This window comes from Pan troglodytes, chromosome 6, assembly GCF_028858775.2.
Source record: "Pan troglodytes isolate AG18354 chromosome 6, NHGRI_mPanTro3-v2.0_pri, whole genome shotgun sequence".
NCBI classification, from domain to species: domain Eukaryota; kingdom Metazoa; phylum Chordata; class Mammalia; order Primates; family Hominidae; genus Pan; species Pan troglodytes.
Genome location: NC_072404.2, coordinates 45,577,159 through 45,590,220, shown reverse-complemented (window position 1 = coordinate 45,590,220; position 13,062 = coordinate 45,577,159).

The following is a 13,062-nucleotide window of genomic DNA, read 5'->3' as shown; positions in this document are numbered from 1 at the left end:
TGTGCCACTGTGGCATTTCCTAAACACTCCTGCCTCTGAAGGTGGCACCCCATGCCCCAGTCACAATTCTTTCAGAGTGTCACAGAAGGAAGGAATCCACATGTATTCCTCAGCAGTCTATCCCTCTGTCCAATTTGAAGAAAAAAAAAAAGCCCTTAATCCCACTGTACTAATGCTCCTAAGTGTTGAGGGGTCCTTCAGGAGGGCCTTGTGTCTCCAGGCAAGAGTGACCACAGAGGTGCCCTTTGCCCCTCAGCCCCTCTCCCTGTGGCAGCAGTGACCTGCCTGTCTGGTGAAGCTGGAAAAGGGACTAAACACATGACACCCAGCCACCTTCTCCCTCTGAACCGACATCCTTAGGATGCACCCAAGCTTGTCCACGTGGCAGGTGACTAAAGCAGACTCTTCCTCTGCAAGTAGGTGACCTGCAGCTGTGATGAAGAATTGAGTTACCCTAAGATAGGGCAGTTACCCTAAGACAGAGCCTAAGACAGTTACCCTAAGACAGAGCCTAAGAGTTACCCTAAGAGTTTAAGAGCCTAAGACAGAGTTACCCTAAGGTGGAGCCTAAGAGTTACCCTAAGACAGAGTTACCCTGCAGGGAGCCAAAGGCCCACGGGACGTGACCAACTCAGCATTCCGCTGGAGGCTGTATGATCAAACAGCGAACTGTTTATCATGAATGCAGGATGTGGGCAAACTCACACTGCCTTGCCACCAAAAGGTTTGCTGAGGGACATCATGCTCTGGCGCTGGGCTCCTGGAAGTTATCTATTGAGAAATCTAGCGCCTATTGTTCACAAGCCCGCTGTGAACCAAACGGCTGACTGACAATTACCCGACAACCATCCTCCCACTTTCTTGCTGTCTCTTTCACCTAATAAATACAGAGGGCTGTGTAAAGCTCACGGCCCTTGTCCACTAGAGGCAAGATGCCCCTTGACCTCTTCTTCCAAATATACTCTTTTGTGTCTTGTCTTTTATTCCCACATTCGCCCCACTTTGTTCAGTCCCCCGAGGTCCATGCAGGCTACAAGTGGCACCCCAAACAGCAACGGGATCGGGTGCTCTGCATAGTGGCATCCGAACACAGGACTTCGAGGACATGAATGAAGAAAGTCCGCTGGAGCAGAGGAACTGAAATTGACAAGGCGAATGGGGACCCCGAAACGAGTCTGCCAGCAGCAGATATAAGGTCAGTGCCCTAAAGAGGTACTGATCAGTGCTGTAAAGAGGTACTGGGAGCAGTGCTTTAAAGAAGTACTAGGAACAGGAAGTTTTCTGAATCAGGCTAACAAGGGGAAGAATTTATCTATTGAAGAAAAACATTATGTGCAGTTGCTTAAAGTTCTGTTGAGACAGTCTGGAGCTTAGGTTAATTCGCAGACACTAACCTCCTGCAGAAGCCACAAAAGGTTATTACGCATAACCCATGGTTCCCACAGGCAGGCACCCTTGATGTGGAAAATTGAGACAAAGCAGGAGAAGGATTAAAACAGGCTCATCAAAAAGGTCTTAGCTGATTCTTAGTTGATTCTTCTGTTTTCTCCACTTGGAGTTTAGTTTGTACTGTACTTCTACCATTATCTCCTTATTATTCTGTGGGACAACAGCCTGAATCTAAAAATCTGAAAGAATCTGTTGTCCCACCCACAGCTCCAATTGAAAATAAAAAACAGAGAGGATAAAAATTGGCCTATACCGCCTCCTCCAATTGCAGAAACATCTGTACTGCCTCCTTCGGTAGCACAAATAGAAACCCCAATACAAAGAATTTTACGCTCTGCTGTCATAGCTGGAGAGCCCTTAGGACCTTGCGCTGTTCCTGTTTCCGTAAGGCCTGATCCCAATAATCCACAGCAGTTTATTCATGAACACACCCCACTAGAATTTCAGTTGTTGAAGGAATTAAAAACTAGTGTGGTCAATAACGGAGTAGAAAGCCCATGGTTCCCAGAGGAAAGAACACTAGATGTAGAACTCTGGGAACAAGTGGGGAGAAATCTTAAACAACATCAGGTGCAAAGGCATCAGGTCCCAGTAAACTCTTTAATGTTATGGGCTTTAATTAGAGCAGCCCTGGCTCAGTTACACACAGAAGAGCCTAAAAAGAGGAAGGAGAAGAAAATGTCACCTGCCTTATCACCTCCTCTTCCCTCAGTCCCAATATCACTGGGTCAAAATAACAGGAAACAGAGGTCTCACCTAAGTCTCCTCCTCCAATAGATAGGAAAAAGGACAGAGGATATGCTACAGCCATCAGTCTGTTAGATATGAGTTCTAAATTTCTCTTTAAAGAATCAGTATGTCAGTATGTTCAATTCTTTGCCTTCTACTTGTAAACTTAACTTCCTCATAAAGCAACCTTTTTCGATTACCTGCTCCACCCTGACTCATTCCGATTTCCTGCTCTGCCATAACAATTTTTCCCGCCAAACCACTCACCCTGTCACTCTCTTTAAATTAGCCAATCGGAGTTAGTTTGGCCTGTGTGGTCTAACCCTAGCCAATAGGGGAATGACACAGCAGCAGGGGCCATGTGCATCAGGGATAAGAACCCTTTCCCCTCCCTTGTCCAGGTGTGCACTCAACCATTGCTCCATCTGTAAGGGCGCACCCTTCTATAGAAGTACATTGACTTGCTGAGAATTAAAAAGAAAATTTTATATTCAAGTGCTATTTCTTTTGCGGCACCGAAACTTTACTTAAAACAACTTGGGGGCTCGCCTGTGATTACATTCCCCTCCAGGGGTAGTCTCAAGTCCTCTCTCATGAGGAGGCGCGCCCCGCCCCCTTGTGGCAGCCTCAGGGGTGAGAAATTAGGACCCACCCAGTGCAAGGAATAACCCAAGCTCTCAGCAAAGCAAAAAGAAACTGGCCAGCAATTTAGCTGGATCCTCCATAATGGCCTCCATAACGGCCATGCAAGTCTGTGCACGGACGGAGGAAAAGACACCACGGGAGCCGGTAAAGTATATCCTTGGTGGTCGGGACCAAGGTAAGAAAGCCGCGGGGGGGCAATGAAGTACTCCTTGGTCGGGGTAGCATAGAGGTTAAAAAGAGGCAAGACATCACACAAACCTCCAGTAGTAGAAAAGGCAAGAAATTTCCAGGGGGGAAATTGAGCTCACCCCAAAAAGCAAGAGATTTCCAGGGGAAAATTGAGCCTCACCCCAAAAGGCAAGAAATTTCCAGTGGGGGAAATTGAGCCTCACCCCAAAAGGCAAGAAATTTCCAGTGGGAGAAATTGAGCCTCACCCCAAAAGGCAAGAAATTTCCAGTGGGGGAAATTGAGCCTCACCCCAAAAGGCAAGAAATTTCCAGTAAGGGAAATTGAACCTTGAACCTTAACCCAAAACCATCAAGATGGGAAATACCCCAAGCAAGACAGGGAGCAAGAGAAATAAAGATGGTAACAAAGATATCATCCTGGATGGCCCCCTAGGTCTCATGTTAAAATACTGGAAGGATAATGAAAGGACTAAACATAGGAAAAAGCAACAAATGATAAAATATTTCTGTTTTATTTGGACTCAGGGACCCATCCTCAAATCCTTGATCTTCTGGCCAAAGTTTATGTCGAATAAGGATGTGATGTGTCAGCTTCTAATCCGACGTGTTAATGATAAAGGTCCAGTGTCTCAAGAATTAGGCTATGCCCTTTGCTAGAGGCAAGGACCTACTCTCCTTTTTCCCTTAAAAACAGATAGGGAAGAACCCAATCTGGCACCTCAAAATGAAAAGTCAGAGGAGCTAGTTCTCATGCCTAAAAATTCCAGCACATGGGATCCCCTAGACTATCTTTCCCCATTCAGTGTCCCCAATCTTTCCCCTCAGACAGCCACTGCTGCCTCAGATCCTGTTCCAAATCCCCCCCTCTACTCTCGTTATCCCTCCTCCTTAAAACCCTGACTCTTAGGAATTACCGTCCCACCCGCCTGTTCCCTCCCAACCTAAATACCCCTCTCTAAAAGGACTCCAGCGTGAGGTAGAACAGTGTAAAAAAGGATATTCAGAATTTCCCCTTTCCCTCCGTATCTAAGGGTTCAGCCCCGACCCTCTTCCCTTTGAAAGAGGTACCACAAGGAGGGGTGGGGGAGGGGGGCACTTGCTTTGTAAATGCTCCCTTAACCAGTTCAGAAGTCCGGAATTTTTAAAAGGAGCTTAAACTGCTACTAGATGACCCTTACAGAGTGGCAGACCATATTGACCAATTCTTAGAACCTCAGTTGTACACTTGGGTCGAGTTAATGTCCATCTTGAGCATCCTCTTTTCAGGGGAAGAAAGGAGTATAATTCGTAGGGCTGCTATGGTAGTTTGGGAACATAAGCACACTCCCGTTGAAAATGTTCCTACCATGGACCAGAAATTCTCCGCTCGAAACCCCTGGTGGGACAATAACAACGCAGATCACTGGGAAAATATGCAGGACCTAAGGGAGATGATAATAACAGGGATTTGGGAATCAGTACCCTGAACCCCAAATCTTTCTAAAGCATTTGATATACAACAGGAAAACGATGAAGGGCCTATGAGATTCCTAGACAGACTGAGGGAGCAAATGAGGTAATATGCAGGCCTCGATTTGGATGATCCCCTTGGGCAAGGAATGTTGAAACTCCAATTTGTCACTAAAAGTTGGCCAGACATTTCAAAAAAGTTACAAAAGACAGACAATTGGGAAGACTCTCCTAAGTGAGTTTCTCAGGGAAGCTCAGAAAGTATACTTGAAAAGGGACAAAGAAAAACAGAAACAAAAGACAAAACTTATGTTTTGAGGAAAGAGAGAGAGGAGGCAGAGAGAGAGAGAGGAAGAGACAAAGAGGGAGTCAAAGAGAGAGAAAGAGAAAGGCAGAGAGAGAGGAAGAGACAGAGAGAGACTCAGAGAGAAACACAAAGTTAAAGAGAGAAAAAGAGATAGAAGTAGTAAAGAGAAAACAGTGTACATTATTTCTTTAAAAGCTAGGGTAAATTTAAAACCTATAATTGATAATTGAAGGTCTTCTCTGTGACCCTGTAACACTCCAATACCACCTTTCTGTCAGTGTAAACAAGGGCGTAGCCCAAGAGCACTGAGGCCACTGATAATCCATAGCCTTCCTAATCAAAAATCCTGAACCTAGTAACCCGTGGATGGCCCAAATACATTCAATCTGTAGCGACAACTGCTTTGCTAACAGAAGAAAGTATGAGGCTATTCGGTTAAAAAAAATGATTCAACATTAACTACTGAAAATTCCCTTAACCCAGCAGATTTCCTAACAGGGTATCTAAATCTCAATTAATTACTATAAAAAGGTCTGAGCAGACCTAGGAGGAACTCCCTTCAGGACAGGATGATAGATGGTTCCTCCTGGGTGTTTGAGAGAAAAAGACACAATGGGTATTCAGTAACTGATAGACTTGGATATGAGTTCTAAATTTCTTTTCAAAGAATTAATATGTCAGTATGTTCAATTCTTTACCTTCTACTTTTAAACTTCCTCATAAAGCAACCTTTTCCAATTAACCTACTCCACCCTGACTCAATCCAATCACCTGCTCCACCCTAACTCATTCCGATTACCTGCTATCTGCTCTGCCCTGACTCCCACCAAAGCACTCACCTCATCATTCTCTTTAGCCAATCGGAATTAGTTTAGCCTGTGCTTCTAACCCTAGCCAATAGGGGAACAACACAGCAAGCAGCAGGGGCCATGTGCATCAGGGATAAGAACCCATTCCCCTCCCTTGTCCAGGTGTGCGCTCACTATTGCTCCATCTGTAAGAGCGCACCCTTCTATAGAAGTATATTGCCTTGCTGAGAATTAAAAAGAAAATTTTATATTCGAGTGCTATTTCTTTTGCAGCACCAAATCTTTATATATAACAATTTAGAGACTTGCCCTTGATTACATTCCCCTCTGGGGGTGGTCTCTGGTTCTCTCTCATGAGGAGGTGCACCCTGTCCCCTTTGGTGGCCTCAGGAGTGAGAAATCAAGACCCACCCAATGCAAGGAATAGCCTGAGCTCTCAGCAACATGGAAAAAAGAAAAAAAAAACTGGCCAGCAACCTAGCTTAAAGGATCCTCACATACTGCGGTGATGACTCTGTGCACAGACCAAGGAAGGAGAAGCCATGGGAGCCAGTAAAGTATTTCCTGGGTCAGAACCAAGGTAAAAAAGCCGTGGGGGTGGGGTGTGGTGAAGTACTCCTTGGTCGGGGTGGCTTAGAGGTTAAAAAGAGGCAAGACATCCCCACTGGGGGGGATTGAACCTCACATAAACCTCCAGTAGTAGAAAAGGCAAGAAATTTCCAGTGGGGGAAATTGAGCCTCACCCTAAAAGGCAAGAAACTTCTGATGGGGAAATTGAGTCTCACCCCAAAAGGCAAGAAATTTCCAGTGGGGAAATTGAGCCCCACCCCAAAAGGCAAGAAATTTTCAGTGGGGAAATTGAGCCTCACCCCTAAAGGCAAGAAATTTCCAGTGGGGAAATTGAGCCTCACCCCAAAAGGCAAGAAATTTCCAGTGGGGAAACTGAGCTTCACCCCATAAGGCAAGAAATTTATAGTGGAGAGATCGAGCCTCACCTCAAAAGGCAAGAAATTTCCGGTGGGGAAATCAAGCCTCACCCCCAAAAAAACAAGAAATTTCCAGTAAGGGAAATTGAACCTTGAACCTTACCCCAAAACCAACAAGATGGGAAATACCCCAAGCAAGACAGGGAGCAAGGGGAATAAGATGGTAACAAAGATATCCCCCCGGATAGCCCCCTAGGTCTTATGCTAAAACTGGAAGGATAATGAAAGGACTAAACATAGGAAAAAGCAACAAATGATAAAATATTTCTGTTTTATTTGGACTCAGGGACCCATCCTCAAACCCTCAATCTTCTGGCCAAAGTTTGTGTCAAATGAGGATGTAATGTGTCAGCTTCTAATCCGATATGTTAAAGGTCCAGTGTCTCAAGAAGGACTAGGCTATGCCCTTCATTGGAGGCAAGGACTTGCCCTCCTTTTTCCCTTAAAAACAAATAGGGAAGAACCCAATCTGGCAACTCAAAATGAAAAGTCAGAGGAGCTAGTTCTCATGCCTAAAAATTCCAGCACATGGAATCCCCTAGACTATCTTCCCCTGTTCAGTGTCCCCAGTCTTTCCCCTCAGACAGCCAGTGCTGCCTCAGATCCCGTTCCAAAGTCCTTCTCTACTCACATTATCCCTCCTCCTTATAACCCTGACTCTTGGGAATTACCATCCCAACAGCCTGTTCCCTCTCAGCCTAAATACCCCTCTCTAAAAGGACTCCAGCGTGAGATAGAACAATGTAAAAAAGGATATTCAGAATTTCCCATTTCCCTCTGTACCTAAGGGGTCAGCCCCGACGCTCTTTCCTTTGAAAGAGTTACCACAAGGAGGGGGGGCCATTGGCTTTGTAAATGCTCCCTTAACCAGTTCAGAAGTCCAGAATTTTAAAAAGGAGCTTAAACTGCTACTAGATGACCCTTACAGAGTGGCAGACCATATTGACCAATTCTTAGAACCTCAGTTGTACACTTGTGTCGAGTTAATGTCCATCTTGGGCATCCTCTTTTCAGGGGAAGAAAGAGTAGCTCCGCTCCTGCCGGTCCCTCCCCAGGGGAAGGGGAAGGAGAGGAGAGAACAGCAGTGTAAGTGGCTGGCAGAGGCAGGGAAAGAACAGCAGAGAGGAAAGGTGGGGGGGCGGTGAAGAGAGAGGGCAAAGAGAGGCAGAGAGAGAGGAAGAGACAGACAAAGAGGGAGTCAGAGAGAGAGAAAGAAAGGCAGAGAGAGACAGGAAGAGACACAGACAAAGAGGGAGTCAAAGAGAAAGAGAGACAATGTCAGAGAGAGAGAGAGAAGTAGTAAAGAGAAAACAGTGTACCCTATTCCTTTAAAAGCCAGGTAAATTTAAAACCTATAATTGATAATTGAAGGTCTTCTCCATGACCCCATAACACTCCAATACCACCTTGTTGTCAGTGTAAACAAGGGCATAGCTCAAAAGCACTGAGGCCACTGACAACCCATCGCTTTCCTATAAAAAATCCTTAACTCAGTAGTGGGTGGCTCAAATGCATTTAATCTGTAGCGGCAATTGCTTTCCTAACAGAAGAAAGTAGAAAAATAGCTTTTAGAGGAAACCTCGTTGTGAGCACACCTCACCAGTTCAGAACTATCCTAAGTAAAAAAAGAAAACAAAGGTAGCTTACTAACTCAAAAATCTTAAAATATGGGGCTATTCTGTTAGAAAAGATGATTTAACATTAACCACTGATAATTCCCTTAACCCAGCAAGTTTCTTAACAGGGGATCTAAATCTTAATGACCATACAAAGGCTTGACCAGACCTAGGAGGAACTCCCTTCAGGACAGGATGATAGGTGGTTCCTCCCAGGTGATTGAGGGAAAAAGACACAATAGGTATTCAGTAATTGATAGGGAAACTCTTGTAAAAGCAGAGTTAGGGAAATTGCCTAAAAATTGGTCTGCTCAAACGTGTGAGCTGTTTGCACTCAGCCAAGACTTAAAGTACTTACAGAATCAGGAAGGAGCCATCTATACCAATTCTAAGTTAATTTGGACTGAACAAGGTCTTATTAATAGCAAAGAATAATTGAAATCCCAAGCTTACAAGGTTTTTAACAAAAGTAAAATGTGCTAAAAGTTAACAGTGTAAGTGTACTATCCTAACTTATAATCTTGTGGCCTCAGGCAGTCTAGTCCACAGACATGAAAGAAGTTCACTTTGGAAAAGAATGGTTGTCATCTTTGAAAAAAAAATAAGCAGGGGGAGGGGGAGGATAATTTATGTTCAAAGAATGTTATATGATAAATTCTTGTCCTAAAATAAATTAACTGGTTGTTTAAAGAAAGGGATGTTTGCAACAAGTCAGAAAGTTGAGGCATGTTGAAGAATTGTCTGTGAAAGTCGTGGGGAAAAAAATGTTATAAAAGGGAATTTATGCAAGAAGTGTTGTATAATTTAAAAGTAATTAGGCCTCCTGAATGTAAAACTATTGAAGAAACAGTTTATGTGCAAGGTGTATAAGGAAAGTAAAATATACCTTTGGTAAAAGGATTATAAGGAAGCATAAGAATGTGGATTTTTACCTACATTAAAAGGTTAAATAAATAAATAAATATTTTCTTTTAAGGGTTTAAGCAACTTTTGAAATGTTAATTGTAAAAGAAATTCTGTGTGTAAACATACTGGCTAAAGTTAAAGGGGTATCATCCAGTTTTTCTGTGAACTGGACCTTAAAAGCACAACAGGTTTTTCTAAAAGCACTAACCTGCTCTTTAACAAAAATTATAAAATGTTAAAAAGTTTATAAAAATCTTATGGTCAGACATTAAAAATTGAATAAATATGTCTACAAAGTTTTATGAAAACTAAGTTTAACATTAATAACACACTAATATAAAGGTGAAATTTAGCTTATCTGGTATAAAATCACACAGGAAGCACTGTCAAACATAAAATGGTGTTTGGCTTTCTTTGGTCTAAAAACTAATAAAAATAGGTGCTAAAGGAAATTTCTCAGTAAGAAGACACCAAGGACTATAAAGTCCACTGCTGATGTCCCCACATTTAAGACAAAAGATCAATTTCTTAGAAATTATATACTTGGTTTATCTACCACTTTCCTTTCCCTCAAAACTAAAAGTCTTTTAGCACAGGTACGACCCCTAGAATTTCCGGTAAACCAGCAACAGCCTGAAGATCACGGTCTCATCAAAGGGTGGAAAGAAGGAAAACTCCAGCCAGCCTGGGAAGGACCCCACCTTGTGCTGCTAACCACCAAGACTGCTATTCGTACAGTGAAAAAAGGATGGACTCATCACACCCGAGTCAAGAAAGTGCCACCCCCTCCAGAGTCATAGGACATAGTCCTTGGGGAAAACCCTACCAAATTAAGCAAAGAAAAATTTAATTCTTTTCATCTATTCTATTACTCTTTCGTCTTTCCTAGCTTTATTGCTGACCATCTAGTTATCAACATAACCAAGTCAATTTTGCCTCAAACTATTGTATTTAATGCTTGCCTTGTTATACCCTGTGGGGACTTGCCAAGTCAAAGACAGCTCTCTACTTCAGAAAAGTACCTCTGGCCCTCCTTACTCTCCTCAGACTGGGCATTAGTGAACTGGGATCATTTAATCGAGGGAGACTTTGATAAAGACCCCATTGTTAACCAGGATTGTTGCCCCCAATGTAGAGCTTTTATGCCATAGTTGATCCAATGTTCTGTGGACCACAAAAGAGCAAGGATGGACTGCCCCAACCAGTTTTTGTAATTTCCTAAAACCATACATTCATTTTACTAAAGGATCATAGAAGTTAAAGACTTAAAACAAACTTTGGCAATTAAGACACGATACCAAGATGCAAATGCCTGGTTGGAATGGATCAAATATTCCATCCACATGTTAAACAAAAGCAATTGTTATGCTTGTGCACATGGCAGGCCAGAGGCCCAGATTGTCCCCTTTCCACTAAGGTGGTCCTCCAGTCGACCAGGTGTGGGCTGCATGGTAGCTTTTTTCCAGGATTCTACAGCCTGGAGCAACAAGTCGTGCCAAGCGGTCTCTCTGCTATATCCCTTAGTCCGGCACCCTGCGGGTCAGCCCCCAAGGGCCATTCAGCTTCCATCTCCCAACACTAAGTTTACTTCATGTCTCTCACGAAAGGGAGGAAACTTAGTGTTCCTTGGAGACCTGAAGGGATGCAGTGAGCTTAACAATTTTCAAGAGTTTATCAATCAATCAGTCTTTGTTCATCCCCGAGCAGATGTGTGGTGGTATTGTGGTGGATCTTTACTGGACACTCTGCCAAATAACTGGAGTTGCCCTTGTGCTTTAGTCCAGTTGGCTATCCCTTTCACCCTGGCATTTCATCAACCACAGGGAGGAAAAATAAGACATCATAAAGCGAGAGAAACCCTTTACGGGTCTTTTGACTCTCATGTCTATTTAGACACAATTAGAGTCCCACGGGGAATACCAGATCAATTTAAAGCCCAAAATCAAATAGCTGCAGGATTTGAGTCAATATTTTTGGTGGGTGACAATTAATAAAAATGTAGATTGGATAAACTATATCTATTACAACCAACAGCAATTTATTAACTACAGTAGAGATGCTGTTAAAGGAATAGCTGAACAATTACGGGCTACCAGCCAGATGGCTTGGGAAAATAGGATACCCTTAGACATGATATTTGCAGAAAGAGGAGGGGTTTGTGTCATCATTAAAACTCAATGTTGTACCTTCATCCCAAACAACACCACCCCTGATGGAAGTATAACAAAGGCATTGCAAGGTCTGATTGCTCTGCCCAATGAGTTAGCCAGCAACTCAGGGGTAAATGACCCCTTTACAGGATGGCTAGAAAAGTAGTTCAGTAAATGGAAAGGAATAATAGCCTCAATTCTTACTTCCCTCGCAGCCGTAATAGGTGTACTTATTCTTGTTGGGTGCCGTGTCATACCATGCATCCTGGGTTGGTGCAGAGGCTCATAAAAATGTCACTTACTAAAACCTCCCTTCACTATCCTCCACCTTATCCAGAGAAGCTGCTTCTTTTGGAAAATCAAGCAAAACAACTAAGCCAAGACATGTTAAAAAAAATTTTGAAAAGAAAGCTATAAAGAAATACAAGGGAAGGGGATGTTATATATGAGTTCTAAATTTCTTTTGAAAGAATATGTCAGTATGTTCAATTCTTTGCCTTCTACTTTTAAACTTAACTTCCTTGTAAAGCAACATTTTTGATTACCTTCTCAATCCTACTCATTCCAATTACCTGCTACCTGCTCTGCCCTGACTCCCGCCAAAGCACTCACCCCGCCATTCTCTTTAAATTAGCCAGTCGGAATTAGTTTAGCCTGTGTGGCCTAACCCTAGCCAATAGGGGAACGACACAGCAGCAGGGGCCACATGCATCAGGGATTAAAAACCCCTTCCCCTCCCTTGTCCAGGTGTGTGCTCACCATTGCTCCATCTGTAAGGCGCAGCCTGCTATAGAAGTAACTTGCCTTGCTGAGAATTAAAAAGAAAATTTTATATTCAATTGCTATTCCTTTTGCGGCACCAAAAGTTTATATATAACAATAGGGAAACTCTTGTAGAAGCAGAGTTAGGGAAATTGCCTAATAATTGGCCTACTCAAACGTGTGAGCTCTTTGCACTCAGCCAAGCCTTAAAGTACTTAGAGAACCAGGAAGGAACCATCTATACCAATTCTAAGTTAATTTGGACTAAACAAGGTCTTATTAATAGCAAAGGATAATGGAAATCCCAAACTTACAAGGTTTTCAACAAAAGTAAAATTTGCTAAAAGTTAACAGTGTAACATGTATTATCCTAACTTCTAATCTCGTGGCCTTAGGCAGTCTAGTCCACAGACATGAAGGAAGTTCGCTTTGGAGAAGAATGGAAAAAAAAAGGGGATGGGGGGAAGAATTTATATAAAATGAATGTTACATGGTAAATTCTTGTCCTAAAATAAGTTAACTGGTTGTTTAAAGAAAGGGATGTTTGCAACAAGTCAGAAAGTTGAGGCATGTTGAAGATTGTGAAAGTCATGAAAAAAAAGTTATAAAAGAGAATTTATGCAAGAGATATTGTATAATGTACAAGTAATTAGGCCTCCTGAATGTAAAACTATTGAAGAAACAGTTTATGTGCAAGGTGTGCAAGGAAAGTAAAATACACTTTTGGTAAAAGGATTATAAGGAGGCATAAGAATGTGGATTTTTACCTACATTAAAAGGTTTAAAAATTTGTTTTAAAGGCTTAAGCAAGCTTTAAAATGTTAATTGTAAAAGAAATTCTGTGTGCAAACATATTGGCTAAAGTAAAAGGGGTATCATCCAATCTTTCTGTGAACTGGACATTAAAATAAAAGCACAACAGGTTTTTCTAAAAGCACTAACCTGCTCTTTAACAAAAATTATAAAATGTTAAAAAGAGTCTATAAAAATCTTACCTTATGGTGAGACATTAAAATTGTATAAATATGTCTATAAGGTTTTATTAAAATTTAGTTTAACATTAAT